This window comes from Mus caroli, unplaced genomic scaffold (assembly GCF_978045245.1).
Source record: "Mus caroli unplaced genomic scaffold, Mus_caroli_1 scaffold_3, whole genome shotgun sequence".
Taxonomy (NCBI): Eukaryota; Metazoa; Chordata; class Mammalia; order Rodentia; family Muridae; genus Mus; species Mus caroli.
In genome coordinates, this window is record NW_028227258.1 from 107,703,784 (window position 1) to 107,722,037 (window position 18,254).

The window sequence follows — 18,254 nt, forward strand, 5'->3', positions numbered from 1 at the left end:
ATATTTTATGTATAGGAGTACGCTGTAGTTGTGAGCCTTCATGTGGTTGATGGGAATTGAATTTAGGACCTCTGCTCACTCCGCTCAGGCCCAAATAAATAAGTACACTGTAGCTGTTTTCAGATGGCACCAGAAGGGGGCGTTGGATTCCATTGCAGATGGTTGTGAGCCACCATGTGGTTGCTGGGATTTGAACTCAGGATCTTTGGAAGAGCAGTCAGTGCTCTTACCCGCTGACTCTCCCCAGCCCAAGATCTACTTTTAAAATTTGACTATGTGTGTCAGCAGGGGTGCAAGTGCTCACGAGTGAGTGTGGTATCTGCAGAGAGAAGACTATGACATCAGACCCTCGGGAGCTGCAGTCACAGGTGGTTGTGAGCAGCTTATTGCAGGAACTGGGAACTGAACTCGCGTCCCCTGGGAGGGCAGCAGGTTCTCCTAAGGTCTTCACTGCCGAGCCATCATCCCTCCAGCTCTCTCCTTGTTTATAACTTTCTTTGTCTTTACTTTCGTTCCTTCAGTCTTCCTCTCAGCCAGATCTCCAGTCCTGCTCAACCCTCACTGAAGCTTTCCACTCTGAGGCGCTTTTGTCTTTAAACTTCTCAAAGAAAATATGGCATCAAAACGAACTTTCCTTCTTTTCTTCCCTCCTTTTTTTTTTTTTTTTTTTTTTTTTTTTGCGGCGGGGGCGGGGGAGGGGCAGAGTCTCAGGCTGCCAGGCTAGCCTCTAACTCCGTATGTAGCCAAGGATGACCTTGAACTTTTTAAGAACTGGGATGTTCCGGGCATGTGTTATATGTACCTGGGTCGCTTTCCCGTCTATGAAGTGACTTTAAGTCCCATTCAACCTGATGCTGCCCAGTGGAGGATTATGTTGTGAAGTTCTACATCAACGTGTTGCTTCTGCTTTCTTGTGATTGTCTGTGTGTGTATATCACAGTCACTCGTGTACATATTGGGAAACAGTCAATGTCCCCTTTATCTCAAGTATACATTAAATTCACAATGAAAGAAATGTGAGAGAGAGAGAGAGAGAGAGAGAGAGAGAGAGAGAGAGAAGAAGAAGAAGAAGAAGAAGAAGAAGAAGAAGAAGAAGAAGAAGAAGAAGAAGAAGAAGAAGAAGAAGAAGAAGAAGCAGCAGCAAGGGATTCCCCAAAAGAGAGCAAGGCTCCAAAGAGAGACCCAGTGTATGGTGCTCTTAAGAACACCGTCTTCCCTAGCTATCCTTCTGATAAACTCCCTTGTGGCGATCTAATAGTATATTTGAGGCAAATATAATCCCATGAAATATTCTGTAATGAACATGTTGTTTTGATATCATGGTAGCATGCTCATGCCCATATGTTTCTATTCAATCCCCATAAGACCTTTGTCATCTATTAAAGATGAAAAAAATGTTACATACTATATATAATACGTGAATTTATTTGGACTGTTTTTGAAAACATTTAAATGTAATTTATTAGTAAGGTTTTCCATCTCTAAAGATTAAACTACACGTTCTCTCTAAATGTAATACCCAGGCACTAGAAATAAAGGAGCAGGCTCTTATACAGAGAATGCTCACTAGAATTAAAAATAAAGACATAAAGGTTCCATCTGAGGACTGTTTAATATAGATATAGAATATATGCATATAATAATATATACATATAGTATCTATTTCAGAAGAAGAGATGGTGAAAGTGATGTGTATACAGTCTATTCACATATGATATTTTCAAAAGGATAAAACATTGACATTAAAAACAAAAGACAATCATAGTCTCTGGCTAATGCACAATGCAGAAGGAATCTTCTATATTATAATCATGTATAGAAATAATTCCAAAAAAACAACTGATTTCCTCTAGCAGAGCCTGGAAGTCAGCCAACTTGAAAGCTCTAACTAACTGAAAATATCTGGAATAAATTGCAGGAGTTTCCTATGCAGATTGGAGATTTATAACATAAAATGAGATCCACGCACAAAAGTTCAGTTTTAAACACTTTAAATGGAAAGTAATTCAACACTCCTTCTTGAATCAGAGGTTGAGATTTTCTTCCAAACCAATAAACCAAAGAAAAGACAGAGGCAGAAAGATGTCACTCAAAAATGTTTTCTGCATTACTTTCTATTACTTAAAAAAAAAAAAGATTTATTTATTTATTATTATATGTAAGTACACTGTAGCTGTCTTCAAACTTACCAGAAGAGGGCATCAGATCCCATTACAGATGGTTGTGAGCCACCATGTGGTTGCTGGGATTTGAACTCAGGACCATTTGGAAGAGCAGTCAGTGCTCTTGCCCGCTGAGCCATCTCAGCAGCTCTAGTTTCTATTATAATTAGATAGTTTGGCACTTGGATATTTCTCCTCCTTGTGGCTGTGTATTACCCCATCTTCTTCTGTGTTGAATATGTATAGAATGTGAAACAGGATGTAATGGCTACTCCTGGTTCTCTTGAGGCAGAGTGGCTATGAAAAGCTTAGGCCCCCAATTGCGGAACGCCCATGGAGGGAGTAGCAGAGACGAAGTTTGGAGCTGAGACGAAGGGGTGGACCGTCTAGAGACTGCCATATCCGGGGATCCATCCTGTAATCAGCCTCCAAACGCTGGCACCATTGCATACACTAGCAAGATTTTGCTGAAAGGACCCAGATATAGCTGTCTCTTGTGAGACTATGCCGGGGCCTGGCAAACACAGAAGTGGATGCTCACAGTCAGCTACTGGATGGATCACAGGGCCCCCAATGTAGGAGCTAGAGAAAGTACCCAAGGAGCTGAGGGGATCTGCAACCCTATGGATGGAACAACAATAGGAACTAACCAATGCCCCCTGGTGTCTCTAGCTGCATATGTATCAGAGGATGGCCTGGTCGGCCATCAGTGGAAAGAGAGGCCCATTGGTTGTACAGACTTTATCTGCCTCAGTACAGGGAACGCCAGAGCCGGGAAGTGGGAGTGGGTGGGTGGGGGAGTGGGGTGGGTTGGGGGGGGACTTTTGGGATAACACTGGAGATGTGAATGAGGAAAATACCTAATAAAAAAAGAGTTTAAAAAAAAAAAAAGAAAAAAAAAAGAAAAGCTTAGGCCCAGGCAAAGTAGTACACACATTTAATCCCAGAAGACTAAGCCAAGGAGATCTCTGAGTTCAAGGTCAGCCTGGGACAAAGCAAGTCCCAGATCCAGGCATGGTAGTAGACATCTTTAATCTGGGCCATACCTTCTGCTGGAAACCTACATAAGGACATTGGAAAAAGGAAGATTTACTCTTCTTTGCCTGCTTGCATTTACTTGCCAGCAAGAAATTAGAACCTACTTCTACAGAAGACCAGCTGAAATAACTAGCCTCGTGGGACTGAGCAACTACTAGATTCTTGGACGTCCCATGCACAGTTGACCATTGTTGGGTTAGTTGGACTGCAGACTGTAAGTCATCACAGTAAATTCCCTCAATATAGAGAGACATTTTATAAATTTTGTGACTCTAGAGAACCCTGACTAATACACAGAACTAACCTACTCTGCTGGTTAATTTGCAGCACACATTAGTCAACTTAATGTTTCCTTCTTCCACAGCATCCCATATACTACCTCTTCCTCAGACAAAAGCATGATGTGAAAGAAATACCTTTCCCAAATTAGTACATCACTAGTTTTTCAGCCTTCCCAGGTAGCCTCTGCCTTTACTAGTTAAATAGATGGATTTTAGTTCTATTTCACACATTTCCTACTATACTGCTTGCTTCCCTTGCTGCTGTGAGAACAACCATTTGAAGGACCAAAAGGTTGTTTTGGGGCAGGATTTCCAAAGTACAGTCCAACATGGCAGGAGAGTCAGGGCACAGGAGCTTAAGGCACTGGTCATCTTGCATCAAGAACAAAGAGAGGTGAGGGGCTGCCACGAAGCCCACACTCTCCTCTTATTTAATCTGGACCCTAGCTGATGGATTGGGGGTTTTCCCACCTTTAAGTAACCTAGTCCATGCAATTCCTCATAGACACGCCCACAGATTTGTTCCCATGGCAACTGTAAATCTCCGTGCTATATTTCTGTCTACTAGTCCTCTCTCCTGAGCATCTGGGCTGATAACACAAAAATTAAAAATGGGGAACTGGGGATGTGGCTTAGTTGTGAAGAGGGCTTTCCTAGTGTGAGAAAATTTGATCTAATCTCTAGCACCATTAAAAAACTAAGTGTTATGTCAAATATCTGTAACTCTAGAAATGGAGACAGGAAAATCAGAAATCCAGTGTCATCCTGAGCTATATATAGATAGACAATGAGCCCAGCCTGGACTACATATCACTACATCTAAAGTAAAGAAGCAAGGCCGGGCGTGGTGGCGCAAGCCTTTAATCCCAGCACTCGGGAGGCAGAGGCAGCCAGATTTCTGAGTTCCGAGGCCAGCCTGGTCTACAAAGTGAGTTCCAGGACAGCTAGGGCTGTATAGACTGTCTCAAAAAACAAACAAACAAACAAACCAAAACCAAACCAAACCAAACCAAACAAAACAGAAGCTTCTCAGTCATTTGAGGTTTCTCATTTGTGAAATCTCGGTTTAGTTCTGTACTCCACTTTCTGATTGGGTCGTTTGGCTTTTTGGTGATTAGCTTCTTGAGTTCTTCATATATTTTGGATATTACCCCTCTATCAGATGTGGGGTTAGTGAAGATTTTTTTTTCCAATCCATAGGTTGCTGATTTGTCTTATCGATTATGTCCTTTGCCTTACAGAAACTTTCAAGTTTCATGAGGTCCCATTTATCAATTCTTGATCTTAAAACATGAGCCATTGGAGTTCTGTTTAGGAAATTTCCCCCTATGCCAATGAGTTCAAGGCTTTTTCCCACTTTCTCTTCTAACAGATTCAGTGTATCTGATTTTATGGTGAGGTCCTTGATCCACTTGAACTTGAGCTTTGTGCAAGGTGACAAATATGGGTCTATTTTCATTTTTCTACAGACAGCCAATTAGACCAACAACATTGATGCTTTTTTTTTCCATTGTATATTTTTGGCTTCTTTGTCAAAGATCAAGCGTCTGTAAGTGCATAGTTTTAGGGAGTGGTGGGAAGAGGGGAACCTGATCTGGTACTGGGTGAAGGAAAAGGTCTGAAACCCTGAGGGCCAGCAGAAAGAATGGAAATAGGCAACGGCTCTCAGGACTCAAAGGGAGGGACCTTAGATGAAATGCCCAACAGTAGGGAGAGGGAACTTAATAGAGCCTACCTCCAGCAGGAAGTCAGAGCATCAAATGAGGGAGGGGGCACCCTACAATCACAAGTCTGACCCATAATTGTTCCTGTCTGAAAGAATTACAGGGATGGAAATGGAGAGGAGCCTGAGTAAAAGAAGGTCCAGCAACAGGCCCAAAGTGGGATCCAGCTCAAGGGGAGGTCCCAAAGCCTGACACTATTACTGAGGCTATGGAGAGCTCCCAAAAAGGACCTAACATGACTGCACTCCAGAAGACCCAACAAGCAGCTGAAAGAGTCAGAGGCAGATATTTGCACCCAACCAATGGACAGAAGCAGCTGACCCCTGTTGTTGAATTAGGGAAGGCTGAAAGAAGCTGAGGAGAAGGATGATCCTGTAGGAGGACCAGCATCAGTCTCAGTTAAGCTGGAACCCGGAGATCTTTCAAACACTGGACCACCAAACAGGCAGCATACACCAGCTGAGATGAGGCCCCCAACACACATACAGTAGAGGACTTCTGGATCTGTGTTCATTCAGAGATGATGCACCTAACCCTCAAGAGACTGGAGGCCCCAGGGATTTAGAGGACAGGTGGGGTGGGGGTGGGGACATCCATGTGGAGACACAGGGGTGGATGGGAGTGTGTGTGGGGGGATAAAATATGAAGTGTAAATAAATAAATAAACCCATTAACTTAACTCCTTCCAGGCCCTAGCCTTAGCCCCAGAATAGCCGTTCCAAGTCCACTCTTGAGCAAGGACACAGAAATATACTTCCTTTATCCGTTCATCAGGCCCCTTGAGAAAGCCTTGGGTCAGTTCAACTCTGAACATCATTCTTCAAAGGAAGAGGAAAAAAAAATCCAACTATCCTAAAATTCATATAAAACCATAAAAGTCCCCAGATGGCCCAAACAACCTTTAACATCATCATCATCATCATCATCAACAACAAACACATCAACCACAACACAAAACACTTGAGGGATAACAAATCCAGATCTTAAGATATATTTCAGAGCCTTGGCACAAAAAATACTGGCACAAAAACAGACACGTAGACCAGTGGAACAAAATCATAGACTAAAACGTGAGAAACTGCAACCATTTAACACTTGATAAGCACGCCAAGAACTGAAGCTGCGGAAAAGAAAGCGTCTTCAACAACTGGTACTGGGAAAGCTGGATGTCCACATGCAGAAGAATGAAATCAAATCCATATTTATCACTTTGCACAAAACCCAAAGTCTTACATGTGAGACCTGAAACCCTGAAACTGCCAGAAGAAAACATAGGCAGTGCCCACCTGCTGCAGGTCGGGAAGAACTTTCTGGCTAGGACCTCATTTACCCACGAATGAAGGCCAAGAACTGACACACGGGACTTCATAAAAACGAAAAAGCTTCTACACAACCAAAGAAACAACCGAGCAGACGAAGATGTAGCTAGCCACAAATTAGGAGGGAACCTGCCAGCTACACATCTGACACGGGTTTACTATCCTGAAGAAAAGAACTTAAAAAAAAAAAAAAGAATATAAGACAAACAAACAAGCCCCAACTGACTCATTCAAAAAGGCCTGAAACCTGAACAGAGAGTTCCCTAAAAGGAAAAAAAAAAAAAAAAAAAAAAGGAGTGGAGTTTGGTGGGGGTGGGGTGGGAATAAGAAATGTGTTACTCAGAGTTCTCTAGAGTCACAGGACTTATGGGTAGTCTCTATCTAGTAAAGGAATTTGTTGATGACTTACAGTCCATAGTCCAACTCCCCAACAATGGTCAGCAGCAGCTGTGAATGGAAGTCCAAGGAGCTAGCAGTTGCTCAGCCCCACAAGGCAAGCAGGTGAAGAAGAATCTTCTTCCAATGTCCTTATGTAGGTCTTCAGGAGAAGGTGTGGCACAGATTAAAGGTGTGTGCCATCATGCCTGGATCTGGGACTTGATTTGTCCCAAAGATCTTGAATTCCTTTGCCTTAGTCTCCTGGGATTTATAGCCACTGTGAATCAAGATCTCCAGGCCAAGATCCAGGTCAGAAACTTGTATCTCCCAGCCTCAAGATCATGATGACAGGCGAGCCTTCCAATTCTGGATTGTAGTTCATTCCAGATACAGTCAAATTGGCAACCAGGAATACCCACTACGATAAATAACTAAATAAATGTTCATTGTCCCCAGAAACTAGGGAAATGAAAATCAAACCGTTGAGATTTCATCTTGCCCAAGCAGAATGGTGAGAAGCAGCAAACAGCAGGACTGGTGCCCTGCAGGCAGCAAGGCACTCTAAATCAGTATGTAGGCCCCAACACCTGGCCATCCCTGAAAACACACATAGAAGTACCATACAGACCAAGCACATTTTATTTTGGAACACATACATTTACATATATGCATATAACAAAATTAATGATAAAAGATGCTAGGAATTTGCAGGAGAATAAGGAGGAGCATATGGGAGCGTTTGGCAAGATGGAAGTGGGAAATGATGTAGTTACAGTACAATTTCAAAAATAAATAAGCCAGGTATGGTGGTGCATGCCTTTAATCCCAGCACTTGGGAGGCAGAGGCAGGCGGATTTCTGAGTTCAAGGCCAGCCTGGTCTATAGAGTGAGTTCCAAGACAGCCAGGGCTACACAGAGAAACCCTGTCTCAAAAAAACTAAAACAACAACAAAAAAACCAAATTAAATAAATAAAAAGCCACCAAAATCAAGACAACTTATAAAAGAGAATGAGATGGGGCTAGGTTAGATTCCATGATGGCAGAGTGAGGCATAACAGCAGGAATAGCTCATATCTTGAGTTGCAAGCAGGAAGCAGAGAATACTAATATGAAATGGTACCCAAGTCTTTTGAAACCTCAAAGCCCCTACCCCCCATCTTATTTACTTTTCTTGTGGCTGTGGTAAAATACCTAACAACTGGGAGTATCCGCCCCACTCTAGAGTAGGTCCCATGACTAAGAGTAGTTACTGGCCAACATCAAATAGATTAAAAGATCTTTTTCTTTGTTTTGGTGGAATTTTTGGTTTCATTTTAGTATTTTTAATCAACAATTTGTTTTGATTTTCTTTATCTTTTTTTTTTTTAATTTTTGAAGAGAAAGAACATGACGCTTATTTGGTCATGAGGTGAGGGAAGATCTAGGCATTTGGAGGAAGGAAATCATGATCAAGATATATTGCATAAAAATAATTTTAAAATATCCTGACAAAACCAATTTAAGGAAGAAAGTGTTTCTTCGAGCTCATTGTTCAAGGGTGTGGTCCATCTCGGTGAGGAAAAACCACAGTCAGGATGGTGAAGAGGTATGACTGGCAGTTAGGAGGAGCTCGGTGAGTGCCTGTGTTCAGTCCGTTTCCTCCATTGTAAGCCATCCAAGCTCCAGGTCTAGGGAACGATCGTGCTCTGAGGGGTTTCCCACCTCAGTTTACCTAAGTAGTTACTCTAATCACTCACAAACTCTTGACTCCTTGGATTATATTAACTCCTAATTAATGAACTAGATACGGTCCAGTTGATTGCATTAACCCTCACAGTGTGTTTAACCTATGGTATGCATCATCTATCCTTTCAAAAAAAAAAAAAAAGCTCAAGTTTTGAATAAAAACACTGAGTCTGGGTAAATTATCTTCAACCACACAACAACATTTACATGCACAAAAGATTCAATGCAGATGTTTCAGAGCTAGTTCAAGTGTTTCCAGAGTAAACTGCCACTGTTAGGTTCTAATTGATTTGTTATTTTGAAATTAATAAAAGTACAGTTTACATATTTCTCATTTGAGGCAAAGTCTCCCCCCCCCCCGCCCCCCCAGACAGGATTTTTCTGTGTAGCCCTGGCTGTCCTGGAACTCACTCTGTAGACCAGGCTGGCCACAAACTCAGAAATCTGCCTGCCTCTGCCTCCCAAGTCCTGGGATTAAAGGCAGACGCCACTCCTGCCCGGCTGAGGCAAAGTCTTAAGGTTTAAGAATAGTTTAGATATTTATGCTATTTTATTTCTCATGTAGTACTCGGTAATTGTGCCAGTGCTGCTGGTAGCCCAGGAACTGCAGAATCCCTGGGAATGGTAGCAGCTCCCCTGGCCAGGAATACTATGTGGCTGACCCTGGGTAAAGTGGGTGAAGTCTTGCGGTCTGACTTTTTCTGTGTGCTTTCAAGATGACAGTGATTATAAGACTGCAAGGTCACTCAGGGGTGAGAGCCTGACCTGCCAAGGTCAACTTCTCAAAAGACATTAATAAAGACAAGAAATAAAAATCAAACAAACATGAGGACAAAGTGGAATCAGGAATTCCTGGGTCTATTTGCTCATGGCAAGAGCTCAAGCATTCAAAGTGCGCGTACCAAACTTGTCTCAGAAATGGAAGACAGGGGAGGAACGGAGCGGGATGGAGGGAGAGGAAGGGAGGCAGAGGGAGGAAAAGGGGAGATGTGGAGAGGAGAGGCTGGGAAAGGAGGAAAGGAAGGAAAAAAACATAAAATATCCCCACCCACCCAAAATATAAGCATAACCCAGGGGATGGTCACATACTCAAGAGAGTATACGGGCTGCCGAAATTGGACTCTGTGGGTTTAAAATAAAATGAAGAAACAAAGTTCTATTTCCATATCCATGGAAGGGAGATGGTTCTAGAAGGGGGTGATGGTTAGGATTGAAATGCCGTGTACAAACTTCTCAAAAGAAATTAATAAAGACAAGAAATAAAAATCAAACAAACATGAGGACAAAATGGAATCACGAATTCCAATTGATCCAATGGGTGCACTTCCTGATAGGAGGCGCCCAATAGTCCGGAAGCTGTCTAGACAACAGTAGATGCAATGTGATTGGATGGGATCGCTTAGAGTAGCGAGGGAGTTCCGCCCACCGCTCTGTATTTAAGGGCTGCAGCGCTGCCTCCGCCTCCACACCCACTCTGGTAGGCAAATTGCTCGCACTAGAGCTGCGTCTCCTGGGCAGCATGAGCCTGAAAGCTACAGCGAAAAGTTGGTTCCCACCAGAGCATCCTGAAGCTAGGAGAGTCCTGGTTCATCCAGTCGGGAACTTCCTGATGTCTTACTACCAGTGCCCCCGAACTTGTTGTCGGAACAACCAGCTCATCGTGATCCAGGTGCCTTCCCTGAGGCCTGGCCCTGGGACACACCACAGCTGGCTTGCAGTACCTTCGGAGCTGCAACACTGGCGACCCCAACTGGTCGGGAGGAAGATACTCTGCTCTGAGACGTTGACGACGACCACGTCTTCTTCCTCTTCCTCGTCGTCATCTTCCTCCCTGTCGTCATCCTCAGCCTTAGCTGGAGAGAACAAGAGGCTCATCCACACGGCTAGCCCCAGCCTTGCCAACACCACAGCTGCCAAGAGGACCACCACCACCACCACCAGCAGCAGTAGCAGCAGCAACAGCAGCAACAGCAGCGACAGCAGCAACAGCAGAGCCACAGGTCAGCCGCCACACTTCAACACCTATACTCCACAGCAAGCTATCTACAGCTATACTTTTTTCGGAATGAAGAAGCCCATCCTCACCAAGGAGTTTAAGGACATGATCCCTGTTGCCTTGCGCCAGCACTACTTGGGCTTGTTCACCCAGGAGTGCCTCAAGTTCTCCTCTTCGCATCTGGAGGCCATTGAGAAGGCCCAGTCAGAGGAGAAAGTGATCTACGACCAAAGTCCCAGCAAGAACAAGTACCTGAATGACGCCCTGCACACCCTGAAGAAGCTCAGGGGCCTGGTTCCCAGCGCCATTCCTGGTTTCAGCAAGGCCACTTTGTACAGCTGCCTGAAGGGCTATCTGCTCACGGAGGAGCAGCGCAAGGCGCATGGCTTCCCGTTCGCGCATCCGGGGAGGCCAGGGTCGGCAGTGCTCTTCACAGGAGAGCAGCCGCTGAGCCCGACACACAGGGCCTGCTGCCGCTGTGGCACCAAGTACCTCGTGTCTTTCTCCGGCCGCTGCCTCTGCTCTGAGCCCTGCGTGTACCACTGGGGGCGTGTCGTCTCCATCCCCGTGGAGGAAGGCTGGCAGGTGCGCTACTCCTGCTGCTCCGCGCCCATGGAAGCCACAGGCTGCAAGGTGGCCAAGCAACACGTGCAGGACGGTAGGAAGGACAACTTGCATGGCTTTGCCAAGACCTTCCCGAAGACGGACTGGGAAGCGCATGCGGGAATCTTCGCGCTGGACTGTGAGATGTCCTATACCACACACGGCCTGGAGCTCACCCGCGTCACAGTGGTGGACACTGACTTAAACGTGGTTTACGACACCTTCGTCAAGCCTGATCATGAGATTGTGGACTACAACACCATGTTTTCCGGAGTGACCGAGGCAGACCTGGTGGGCACCAAAGTTAGGCTGTGTGATGTCCAGGCCGTGCTTCTTAGCATGTTCAGCACTGAAACCATCCTCATTGGACACAGCCTTGAGAGTGACCTGCTGGCTTTGAAGTTCATCCATGACACTGTGGTGGACACATCCGTGCTCTTCCCTCACCAGCGGGGCCTCCCCTACAAGCGCTCCTTGAGGAGCCTCATCTCTCAGTACCTCAGCCGGATGATCCAGACACAAAGCGGTGGCCACAGCTCCATCGAGGATGCCAGAGCCTGCATGCAGCTGGTGATCTGGAAGATGCAAGAAGACGCCAAGACCTCTAGCCCCTCTCTGCCGCAGGCCGCTTGCCAAAAGAGCAACTCTCTGCCGAAGCAGCCGGTTTGCCCTAGCCGATACACCCAGATGCCCAAAATGCTGGAGATGCCTGAGATGCCCGAGATGGAAGACATCGTGTACCCGGAGGGAAGTGATTCAGATCAACCTTCCCAGCTAGAGACTTGAGGACTTCTCTATGTTGATTACAGATGCGTAGGTTAAAAGTTTTAGTTCAAGCCTGAAACCTTGCAGAGTTATACTGCGTTGCTCGCCAAGGCTGGGTACTGCTTGCCGTTTTGTGGGTGAGAAAGTTAGTTCTTCATACAGAATGACTCTAGTTAAGTCTCATCACAGCCAACTAAAGGGAGGAGGAAGTATTTCGGCCGATTCCAGAACTTTCTTACAGAGCTGACCAAAGAAAACAGCCTGCCTGCCGTAGAGGTGAGACCATTTTGATTCGACAAGTGTCACTGGAACTGTTAGCTATGACTTTAACTTTTTCTAAGTAGAAACTAACACTCCTAGTTTGCCAGATGCTCAATGTGTCAAGAAGATCGATGAAATTTGTTGGAAATTACTAGTTCCAAGCAACACTGATAATCTCGTAATTTCCAGGCTGTTTTGTTTTGTTTTTGTTCTTGAAGTTGAAATAGTTTAATGAGTTTTTTAGATGGGGTAACTTCTTTTTCTTCTACTTTATAAATAAATTTCATTTATAAAATACATCAATTATAAAATGCAAGTGGTTTTTGAATGATTTTTAGAATTTGGTTGAAAGTGTATTGAATTATTTAGAAATATTAGAAAATGTTGTGGACCCAAACACCCTTTATCTCTTATGATTCTTTTTTTTTTTTTTTTAAACCAGAAAATCTAATGCACTTTTGTCTTAACTGTGAAGAGAGCCACCCTAGCTGTGTTATTGTATGAAGGCTAATGCAAGCTACTGTGTTTTAGAATGCAAGGGGAGAAAATAACTAGTTTTAACTACCCACCTTTTAGGTGGAGTAGGGTAAGTTTAATAAGAAATGTTAGTGTTTGTACGTGCCAGTAAAACCTTAAAGTCTATACTCAAGGCAGGAAAATTAGCTCATTAGCATTAATTTGTGTTAAAATGTTCAAAATGGAAATAGAGCACTTAATACTGTTTCTCCCCCCCCCCCCCCCTGTGTGGCCCAGAGCTGGCTTTGATCTTGTTTTTGTTACCTCTAGAGTGGGACTACAGGTGTGAATTACCATGCCTGGCTAATGTCCCTCAACTACTTTTTCAAAAGTAAATTCTAAATTACCAGAGCAAAAAAAAAAAAAAAAACAAAAAACATTCTATTCTTTGGACTAGTAACTCTTGCCTGTGTGCGTTTTGGTTTGCAATTATATATATTTTTTTCTCAAGTAAAAGTTTTGTTTTGTTTTTTAAAAATAGAGATTTGTGCCCATGTGTTTGTTTAAATTTGATAGGATAGGAGTGGGGTTTGAGAGACTGCCAGGCAGGAGATTCTAGCTCAGACTCTGGACTCCTGGTCTTTAGAGGGGCTAGGCTTACACTGAGTCTTCTGGCTTCCAGAATTTGCTTTCCCAAGCCCACTTGGAGCTCTGAGTTATGAAAGCAAAGACACCCTTGCTAAGACCCCGGGGCCTTCACATCAGGGTATCTCTTGTCAACAATGGACATAGCCTGGGTGGGCTATCCTGACTGCCTTGTTTGGTGTTCTGTGTCTTACAAGGCAGAGATAGAATAGATGTTTCTATTGGTCGTTCACTTGTTTTTGAGGAGTCTGGCTCGGAACTGTGCTGAAGTTCTTATGTGGCTGAAGTGGCTGTGAACTTTACGCCATCTCTCAGTTGTTGTAAGAATGATACGCATGTGCTGAGACTGTTGGTTCTCTTAGGTTACGTGTGCAGCCCTTGCTTTAAATCTTATACAAACATACATACTCTAAGATGGGGTCTTACATAGGCAGGTTGGCTACCAACTCTGTGTAGCCAACCATGACTTTGAACTCCCAGATAACTGTGTTTAGAAGCTCATGTCACACAACCAGCCAGAGTTTATGTGGGAAAAAAAAAGGTGTTTGGAAAGGATAAAATCTCAAATCAAATTAAAGCTATTCTAGCTAAAGAGAATAGGATTGTAGGCGTGCGACCATATCGGCAATATTCTCCCTTCAATATTTTATCACTTAGACCACGAATCAGGAATAGAGGTGTGTGGGGGAATTCTTGTGAGGCACCTAGCACAGCAAACAACAACAATAGCAACAATTTCTGATCTAGTTTTCAAAGACGAAATACTTAACGAGTATTGAAAGCTGTAGGGAAGCCAAGCTTGTCCTAGCAGCAGACACTGCTTTCACAACTGTGGTGGAAGGGTGCAAATTAGCAGGAAGAGAAACCTGTCCTGCTTGCACTCATTTAAGGGCACCTGAGTAGATGTGCATCAGAGCTCCTCTGGCTGTTAGCAATTTACCAGAAAAGCTTTACTGCAGTCCCGTAACCAATACATCTGCATAGCCTCTGGGTGTTTAATTACAAGGGTCATACTAATCATTGCGAAAGTACAGCTTTTATTCAGGAAGAGTCATAGGCTTAACCCATTTTCACAAAACCTGTATTGCAGCTGAGCTCTGTGCAGATGGAAATATTCTTCAATCACCCAAAACAGTATTAACAAACTTTCGAACAAGAGGAACTGATAATGCATATAGAATTAGAATCTTTATCTTTAGGCGGGCAATGGTGGGGCTTGCCTTTAATCCCAGGATTTGGGAGGCAGAGGCAGGAGGATCTCTGTGAGTTCAAGGCCAGCCTGCTTTCTAGAAAAAGTTCTAGGACAGCCAGGGCTACACAAAGAAACCCTGTCTCAAAACAACAACAACAACAAAAACAACAACACCCCCCCCAAAAAAAAAAAACAAAACAAAATAAGAAAACCAAAACCACATACACACACACACACACACACACACACACACACACACAAAAAAAAAAAAGAAAGAAAGAAAGAAAAGGAAAGAAAAGGAAAGGAAAGAAAACATGTTCATTGCCAACTTTTTATTAAACATAGTCATGATCAGGTAGCGATGTTTGGGAGATGACAGACTAAATATTAATGAAAGTCCCATAAGATTGCAATACAAGTCAGGCGTGGTGGCTCATGAGGTGTGCAATTCTACTCCAAATTCAAAGTCAGGCTAGTTTCAGAGTGAGGCTTTGTCCAAAGTGGGTGGAAAATAACAAACTTCTAAAACGTTCCTTTTGCCTGTGTCTTTTCTGTAAGGTTACAACATGATGAAGTAATCACATGTCTTGGTGTAAAATACAAACTGTGTATGTCTAGCACTGCCACCATGTGCTAAAAAAAAAAAAAAAAAACCAAACTTCTTGAGACAGGGTCACACTGTGCATCTCTGGCTGGCCTGGAACTTACTATATAGACTAGGCTAGGCCAGACCTCAGAGCTCAGCCTGCCTCTGCCTCCCAAGTGGTGCGATTAGAGGTGTGTATTACTATATCCAATGCCAGAAAATATCTGGTAATGATTAATGACTACTTTATTATTTATACTATGCTCTTAAGAATATTTATTTTTATTATTTTTAATTATGTGTATATGTGTGTGGGGTTATAAATGAATGGGTGCCAGGGAGGCCAAAAGAAAGCATTCGTTTCCTCTGAGCTGCCCAACATGGGTGCTGGGTTCAGATCTCTAATCCTCTTTAAGAATAGTAAGCATGGAGCCAGGCAGTGGTGGCACACACCTTTAACCCCAGCACTTGGGAGGCAGAAGCAGTCAGATTTCTGAGTTCGAGACCAGCCTGGTTAGTTCTACAGAGTTAGTTCCAGACAGCCAGGGCTACACAGAGAAACCCTGTCTCAAAACACCCCCCCCCAAAAAAAAAAAAAAGAATAATCAGTGTGATATGCTTTAAGATTATTTACTTGAGACTGTTCTATACAGAGAAGTTTATTGTGAAGCGATACCTGGTGCTCCACCAGCAACAGCTTTAGATAGCTTGTGTCTACTTTGAGTCAAGATTGCATCAAGATGTCAAGTCAAGTGACTGACTTGTTGTCTTGGTTTGTGGACGTTCACAATACGATATTTGCACAAGACTGGCTAATTGGCCTGGTGATGTGTCTCATTTTGTAGAGTGTTTTCCTAGCATGTACAATCCCTGGGTGGCATCTCTCCCTGATACAACATAAAACCACCGCATGTGGCAAGTACATCTGTAATCAGGATGTAGAGGCAGGAGAAATAGGATTTCAGAGTCATTCTTGGCTACATAGGGAGTTCAAGTTCAGCCTGGGTCAATTTTTTTTTTAATAAATTTAAGCTATTAGATTTATCTCTGCAAATCTGTATTGTTAAAACATATTATTACCATGCTGTTCTCACAAAAGATGGCATAATTTATGTTACTAGTTTGGGTAAGTACAAGCTCCCCAAGGAGTTTGAAATAGTGAGGCATTTATGTCAGGACAATTTACTTGTGTCATAATTTTTATTTTGTTCAATAATAGGCCATGCTTACATATTCCCGCTTGTTTAATCACAACAAATGAGAAAATTAGAGCTTCAAAAGACCTGGATTATAAAGAATCATGTTTTTAATACCAGCTCTTGGGAGGGAGAGGTAGGCAGCTCTCTGTGAGTTTGAGGCCAGTCTGGTCTACAAAGCGAGTTCCAGGACAACCAGGACTACGTAAAGCAACCCTGCCTGGAAACAAGCAAACAAATAACTCCCACACCCGAAAAACAAACAAAAATAAAAATAAAGAGCCAGAATGGAGGCTGGAGAGATGTTCTGCCGTTAACAGTCCAGCTGCTCTTGCAGAGGCCCTAGGTTAAATTCCCATCACCCACATGGGGGCTCATAACTGGGTACCACACACTCATGGTGCCCATCGTGCATGCCAACAAATCCTCACACGCATAAAATTAAATTTAATGCCTCTGATTAGCCAGGGACATTCAGATGACTGTGAACCCACTCAGCATAATGTGTTCCGAGGGTTTTGGAAAAGTTGAACGAGTCCCTAAGTTTATCTCGAAAAATGGCCTAACTGTAAGGATGTGGCAGAGCAGACTTGAGTGTCCATGAAACTGTTCTCAGACTCTGCCTCAGGGCGTGTCACCCCAGGCAATTATACATTTCCATTTTTAGTGAAAAGCACATGAACTTAGTAGGAAATAATTTTTTTTTTTTTTTTTTTTTTTTGGTTTTTCGAGACAGGGTTTCTCTGTGTAGCCCTGGCTGTCCTGGCACTCACTTTGTAGACCAGGCTGGCCTCGAACTCAGAAATCCGCCTGCCTCTGCCTCCCGAGTGCTGGGATTAAAGGCGTGCGCCACCACGCCCAGCTGTAGGAAATAATTTTGTCTTTTATAAATGGAAAAAAAAATTAAATCAGCTTAGCACATTTCCTGGGAAACTAAACTCAGTAACACAAATTTTCTCAGTAAGTTTTTCTGACATTCTGTTAATGGTTTAATCTCTTTTTCTTTTTTTCAATGCTTTATTTTTTTTATTCACTTTACATCCTGATCACAGCCCCACCCTCCCCTTCGAAATCCCACCCTCAGAGGACCTGGAGCCCCACTTGGGTACCACCCTACCCTGGGTCATCCGGTATCAGTGGAGTCTCAAGTTGGAGCAATCATTGCTTGGCTGTTCCCTTGGTCTCTGCTCCATCTTTATCCCTGCACATCTTGAGTCAAGACAGATTTTTGAGTTGAAGGTTTTGTGGGTGGATTGATGTCTCCTTCCCTCTCCTGGAATTCCTGCCTGGATTCAGGAGGTGGTTACTTCAGTTTCCATATCTCTCTTTGGTAGGACTCTCAGCTAGGGTCACCACCATAGACTCCCCATATCTTCCCTTCATCCCATGCCTTCAGCCAGTCCCAGAGATGCCCCTACTGATTTCCATTCCCTTCCCCACCCTCTTTCCTTGCCTATCCTGTTCCCTCTCTTCATCCACCTCCAATGACTGTTTAGTTTCCCCTTTGGAGTGAGATTCACCCATCCACCCTTGGGGTTCCAGTTTCTTTGGGTCTGTGGATTGTACATGGTTATCCTGTACTTTATGGCTAATGGCCACTTACATGTGAGTATATAACATACATATTTTTCTGGCTCTGGGTTACCTCACTTAAGATGATATTCTCAAGTTCCATCCATTTGCCTCCAAAATTCATAATGTCTTTGTGTTTGTGTGTGTGTGTGTGTGTTTGCTTGCTTTTTTTTTTTTTTTTTTTTTTTTTTTCCGAGACAGGGTTTCTCTGTGTAGCCCCGGCTGCCCTGGAACTCACTCTGTAGACCAGGCTGGCCTCGAACTCAGAAATTCGCCTGCCTCTGGGATTAAAGGCCTGTGCCACCACTCCTGGCTGTCTTTTTTTTTTTTTTTTTTTAAAGAGCTGAATTATAA

General features: G+C 43.6%; 1 pseudogene; it reads left to right on the top strand.

The window, feature by feature from the left end:
- Nucleotides 1–10,693: 10,693 nt before the first annotated feature.
- LOC110291814 (RNA exonuclease 1 homolog pseudogene) lies at nt 10,694–12,013 on the top strand (annotated as a pseudogene).
- The last annotated feature ends 6,241 nt before the right edge of the window (nt 12,014–18,254 follow it).